Source organism: Glycine max, chromosome 4, assembly GCF_000004515.6.
Source record: "Glycine max cultivar Williams 82 chromosome 4, Glycine_max_v4.0, whole genome shotgun sequence".
Taxonomy (NCBI): domain Eukaryota; kingdom Viridiplantae; phylum Streptophyta; class Magnoliopsida; order Fabales; family Fabaceae; genus Glycine; species Glycine max.
The window spans coordinates 16,999,092-17,005,560 of NC_016091.4; the positions used below are offsets into that span (position 1 = coordinate 16,999,092).

Sequence of the window (6,469 nt, forward strand, 5' to 3'; positions counted from 1 at the left end):
AGGTCTGTATGGTGGTCAGCAGAGGAGCACAAACCACAAACCCTTGCAACAGGTACAGATTTCTGATTCAAGGCCAGCTGGGTTACCAAGTTAACCAATGCATCCAGTTTGCCTTCAAGCTTCTTAGTTTCAGATGATGCAGATGGGTTTGTAGCTACCTCATGCACTCCTCTAATGACTATGGCATCATTTCTGGCGCTAAACTGCTGGGAGTTGGAAGCCATCTTCTCAATTAAATTTCTGGCTTCAGTAGGAGTCATGTCTCCAAGGGCTCCACCACTGGCAGCATCTATCATACTTCTCTCCATATTACTGAGTCCTTCATAAAAATATTGGAGAAGAAGCTGTTCTGAAATCTGATGGTGGGGGCAACTGGCACATAGTTTCTTAAATCTCTCCCAGTACTCATACAGGCTCTCTCCACTGAGTTGTCTAATACCTGAGATATCCTTCCTGATGGCTATGGTCCTGGAAGCAGGGAAAAATTTCTCTAAGAATACTCTCTTAAGGTCATCCCAGCTCGTGATGGACCTTGGAGCAAGGTAATACAGCCAGTCCTTTGCCACTCCCTCTAATGAATGAGGAAAAGCCTTCAGAAATATGTGATCCTCTTGGACATCTGGGGGTTTCATGGTGGAGCAGAAAATGTGAAATTCTTTCAAATGTTTGTGCGGGTCTTCACCTGCAAGGCCATGAAACTTTGGAAGCAAATGAATCAGTCCAGTTTTAAGAACATATGGGACATCCTCATCAGGGTATTGGATGCACAAGCTTTCGTAGGTGAAATCAGGTGCAGCCATTTCCCTTAGAGTCCTCTCACGGGGTGGAGGTTGTGCCATGTTCTCAGAATGTGCAAAATCAGAATGCTCAGAATCAGAATGCTCAAAATTATAATGCTCAAGATCAGGATGTTCAAAATCACCAATAACAGAATGCACAGATTCACCAGTAATGGAATGCTCAGAATGATCAAAAGGTATAAAATAATGCCTAACTAATCTATGAAATGTCCTATCTATCTCAGGATCAAAGGGTTGTAAGTCAGATGGATTGCCTCTAGTCATACACTACATTCAGCATGCACACAACTAGTTGCCTTATCATGTAAATAAAGGTGTAGGTTTGAACTACAACTACCCTCAAATGATATCCAAATGACTTGAAATTTGGTGAGCAACCTTATAAAATGATGAGAAGATAGCACAAAAAATTTCAGACAGAAATTCAAAGTCTAACTATGAAAGCTAAAAATGGTAAGTTAAGAAAAATAAGTGAATAAAACTTGAAAAATAAAAAACTTTTGACAGAATCGCTTTTTTTGGATGATGGAGACCTCAGCCATTTTATGGCTGGCTGCCACGGCGTAGGAAATTTTTTTCTACCCCAAATGCATATATAATAATTGCGATTCTGATAACCGGAGCAAAAGTTATGGCCATTTGAAGTTTTGACAAACACAAAATTTGCTAGTTTTTTGGAACTTTCAAATCTGACCAAACTAAAGGCTCTAGCTAATTTTCCCACAAAATATGGATTAAAAGAAGTTACCACAAAAAAATTCAGCCAAAAATAACAACCCTAGCTACTAAAACAAAAAATCTCAAATAATTCAGCATGGGTGGTCGCTAAAATCCGTCTCTAATTGATTTCTACTACTACTCTGTTTTGCCGCAAGCACAATCTTCACAGCAAAACACCCAAGACTGAAACAGGGGAAACGCTTAATGGGAAAACTGAAACAGAACACACATTAAACAAAATACCAGGACACTAAACAACACTAACACATATACTAACACAATACTAACAATTAATCATAAAACACGAAAGGATTAAACACACACACTAGCTAGCTATTATGAACCTTTGGACACTGCTCCCCGGCAACGGTGCCAAATTTGATCGAGGCCGTACCCGAATCAAATAAACATGAAAATGCAGTAACTAGGAAGTGATCCTAGGTCATTTCCCAACGAGCAGTGACAAACCAAATGTTCATAATATACTTGCAGTAACAGTAACGATTGAGGGGGGTTTGTTTGTTTTGTGATTAAAGAGCAGAACAAGTAAACTGGAATACGAAATTACTAATATTAAAAACGGGTTGTTTCCTTTGATTCAGAAGCCATTCTCTTATCCTGGGTTATGGAGAATTCGTCCCTAACAGTCAACCACTTAATCCAACCCTATTTCAATTTACTAAGCGAAAATCAACTTAGGGTTGCCAATATGTGATTAGGCACCACATACACCAGTTAGCCCTTCGTCCATTAAGCATGAACACAAGTTAGGCTCAGAGGCAATTAATCGAACACGAAGCGTGCACTGATTAATATTCACGAATTTGGGATGATTGGTGAAGGGAAAACTGACAGGGAACCACATTACAAGCGAAACCTCAAAGAGAGTTGGGCTTCGTCCTCAAAAGGAAACAACACCAGAAAATCTAGCCTTCCATGGATTCAAACAGAAAACGCAAATGAAACATGAAGCAGAAACGTAAATGAACAAAAACGTAAATGAGCAGAAACGTAGATGAAACAGAAACGTAAATGAGAGTAGAAGAAGAAGCAAGAACGAAATTGTAATTAGAAACAGAAAATGTAAAATTGCATTACGTGAACAGTAGCATTAAGCAGAAAAACGAAAACCCTAAAACAAAAGCTCTGAATAATGAATAGCATCACAGAATGCCTTGCACGAATCCCAAGGCTGCTATTTAAAAAGAGTCACTCAAAGTCACTGGGCCCTATTACAATACTCTGGCCCAAAACGAAATAAACACTGAACAACATAAAATAAAATTGTGAAATTTCCTAATTAGAAATTAACTAAGGTAAGCGCTGCTTTATTTGCCCTCTTCAAGTCCATAACCAAAATCCGGATTAAGCCCAATGTTTCATTAATTCCTGAAATTAGATTAAAAACATCAAATTAGCTAAATGAGCCCAAATAATAAAACTGCCTGATTAATTGACAATTAAGACCAATCAGTAATTAAAATGGTGCAAAAAGGGTTTAGAAAATAGAAGAAAATGATGGCACATCAGCACAAAAGGAACATAAATTCTCAAACTGAAACGAATTAATCAATTACCCTTTTTAATAATCGATTCACCAGTTTCTGGAAATGCAAAACAAAGGGGATTTTGACAAATTAATCGGTTACCTGATTTTATAATCGATTAGATCTATTTTAATTGTCACAATTTATAAATATCCCTATGTGTTTCCTTTTTAAAAGACTCTTGACTCATTCAAATTTTGAAAAAAAAAACATTTCAAGAGATTCTTCTAAAATAATAGCACTGCAATAAATTTGAAGATTGAAGTTGATCAAAGAATCACTCATCTTACCATCATGGATTGGTCAACTTGAGAAGAAACATTGATGATTAAAGATCTATACATTTCAGATGTATTCAATCCTTTATCTTTTATTCTTTTTTATTGTGGTCTTGGGTTAGGGTTACTAGGGATGTTAGAGAATTGATAGGGTTTCAAATCTAGATATTTTCTTGTAAGGTTCAAGAGAAAGATTTGATTTCTATTAGAGAATTGTGTGTGCATAGTGTTTGTACTTGTGTATTGGAAAAAATCCATTCCATCCCCCCTTCTAGATTCTTAGCTTAATCCAATAATAATGATTCAACACTTTTTGAATGTATCCTTTCTAACATAGAGATAGCTTCTTCTAGACCCAATCCCTTTTGATCTCCATGCCCAGAATCTCTTCAATAGCTCCCACGTCCTTCATCTCAAATTCACTACTAAGTAATAACTTTAGCTTTTGAATTGCCAAAACAATTTGAGAATCTATGAGCATGTTATCCATATATAGTAGTGGATAGATGTGGGAACCATTCTCCACCTTTCTATGATAAAAACATGAGTCATAGGGACTTCTAATGTACCCATGAGAGACAATGAACTCATCAAATCTCCTATACCACACTACCTTGGTGATTGCTTTAGCCCATAAAGAGACCTTTTCAATCTACAAACAAAATTTTCCTTTTCTTTCATATCAAAACATTTAGGGTGTTTGATGTGCCATCATTTTCTTCTATTTTCTAAACCCTTTTTGCACCATTTTAATTATTGATTGGTCTTAATTGTCAATTAATTAGGCAGTTTTATTATTTGGGCCCATTCAGCTAATTTGATGTTTTTAATCTAATTTCAGGAATTAATGAAGCATTGGGCTTGAATCTAGCATTATGCTTTATAACCAATGAATTTTTAGTGGATGATCCAGATTTCATCTGCAAGATCCACTTGCACCTTACTACTAGTCATCCTTCTGCTCAGTTAAATCCCAAGTCTAGTTCTTCTGAAGGGACTGATTTTAGTACAGGAAATTGATTCCGTATAAGTTATTGGTTCGAATGAATAGATTTATTCTGGCACCTGTAGCACATAAGACATTATATCAAGTCATATCTTTTAGGAGCTTTGATTTTCCTTTGTGACTTTCTTGGTGTTGTGGTTTTGGGCTGCTTCAGATTGTTTTGGATCGTCCAATCAGTCTCCTCAACTGGTGCTGAAGTCTGATCTTGAGGGTGCATTTGAAGACCATGAACAGTCTCACTAGGTGATTCAAACTACTTTTGATGACTAATGTTTGTTATTATGGAACTCTCAAACCCCACCTGCTTAGTGATATCCTCATCCTTGCCCAAAACTTCATCAGATTTAGAATACAACATAGAGAATTCATCAAAGATGACAATTCTATTCAGAATGGCCTTTCTTTCAGATGGGGGACTAGACTCGAAATCCTTTGATTCCATCTCTATCACCCATAAAGAATTCCATCTTGGTTCTAGGCTCCAACTTACCTTCACTTACATGATAGTATGCCAGACATCCAAACACCTTCAACATTGAGTATTCAACTGGTTTGTTAGTGATGTAGCTTATATGGAGCTTGTAAGCCTTGGATCTTCTTCATAAATGGAGCCCTTTGCTTCTTGAAGTTTGATGGCAGCGGAATGGAGAAGGAGAAATATGATTGGAGACGCCACTTCAAGAAGAAGATGAGTCTAGAGAAGCTCACCACCATAGGAAGCCATGGATAAGGGATTGAAGGAAGGACAAGATGAATGGAGGGAGAGGGAGAGAAGGGGCACGAAATTTTGTGCCTCAAAAAAGGTCTGAACTTTGAAGTTTAATTATCAAATGATCAAAGTTGAAAAAATGCACACACATGACCTCTATTTATAGCCTAAGTATCGCACAAAATTGGAGGGTAATTTGAATTTCTATTTAAATTTTACTTGAATTTGAAATTGAATTTGTGGAGCCAAATTTTGGAGCCAAAACTTCACTAATTATGATTAGTGAATTTTAGCTATGTTTCAACCCACTAATCCAAGATCAAGTCCAAGATTCTCCACTAAGTGTGCTTAGGTGTCATGAGGCATGTAAAGCATGAAGGACATGCACAAAGTGTGACTATATGATGTAGCAATAGGGTGTAGCAAGCAAATGCTCACCTCCCCCTCTAAAATTTAATAGGATTGGGTTTCTCCCAATTCAATTAAATTTATTTACCAACGCACACATCAAATATTCACTCAATGCATGTGAAATTACAAAACTACCCTTAATACAAAAACTAGTCTAGGTGCCCTAAAATACAAGGGCTGAAAAATCCTACATTTCAAGGATACCCTACCTACATTATGAAACCCTAAATACAAGGCCTAAAATAAAGAAACCTTAATCTAATATGTACAAAGATAAGTGGGCTCATACTTAGCCCATGAGCCTGAAATCTACCTTAAGGCTCATGAGAACCCTAGGGCATTCTCTTGCATCTCTGACCCAATCTACTTGGAGTCTTCTATCCAATGCCCTTGCGGGGTAGGATTGCATCATTTCCTCCCCATTGAACAGGATTTGACCTCAAATCCCGAGGTTCTTGAAACTCTGGGCTTTTTTCCTCAACACCTGTAAAAAGAACAAAAACATATATATTAGTGGTGTTTGGGAAGTTGAAGTAAGGTAAGGTCTGAAAACCCATTTCTTGGGCATCTTCCCTTGAAGTAAAATGGTTCCTCACCAACTCAATGAGTGGTGCTACAAGTATAGAAAAATATGGGACAAACCTTTTGTAAAAGTTTGTTAAGTCATGGAAGCCCCAAATTTTCCTTATACTTGATGGAGTGGGCCACTCAGGAATGACCTTTATTCTCTTAGGATTCATAGGAACCCCTTGATCACTATTTAAAAAATTCAGAAAAGTAATGCAATAAAACATACCTTTTTTCTGTATTTTCATGTTGATCATTCCTACCAAAAAGTATGACAAACCTAAGGTGTCCCATATGAGTACCTAAGTTTGTATTGAAACTAAAAATAAGAACAAACCTACCTAATGAGTCCCTCTGTACACAAATCATGAAGATGTTGGGTGCACGAGTAATTTTACAAAAGAGGGTTGCACCACTCAAAACATTCATCA

At 37.0% G+C, this 6,469-nt stretch overlaps 1 non-coding gene across 1 annotated transcript; it reads left to right on the top strand.

The window, feature by feature from the left end:
* Positions 1-354: 354 nt before the first annotated feature.
* LOC113001507 (small nucleolar RNA R71) lies at positions 355-461 on the top strand. The gene has a single exon (XR_003266902.1). It is a non-coding gene; the product is annotated as a small nucleolar RNA R71 (small nucleolar RNA).
* The last annotated feature ends 6,008 nt before the right edge of the window (positions 462-6,469 follow it).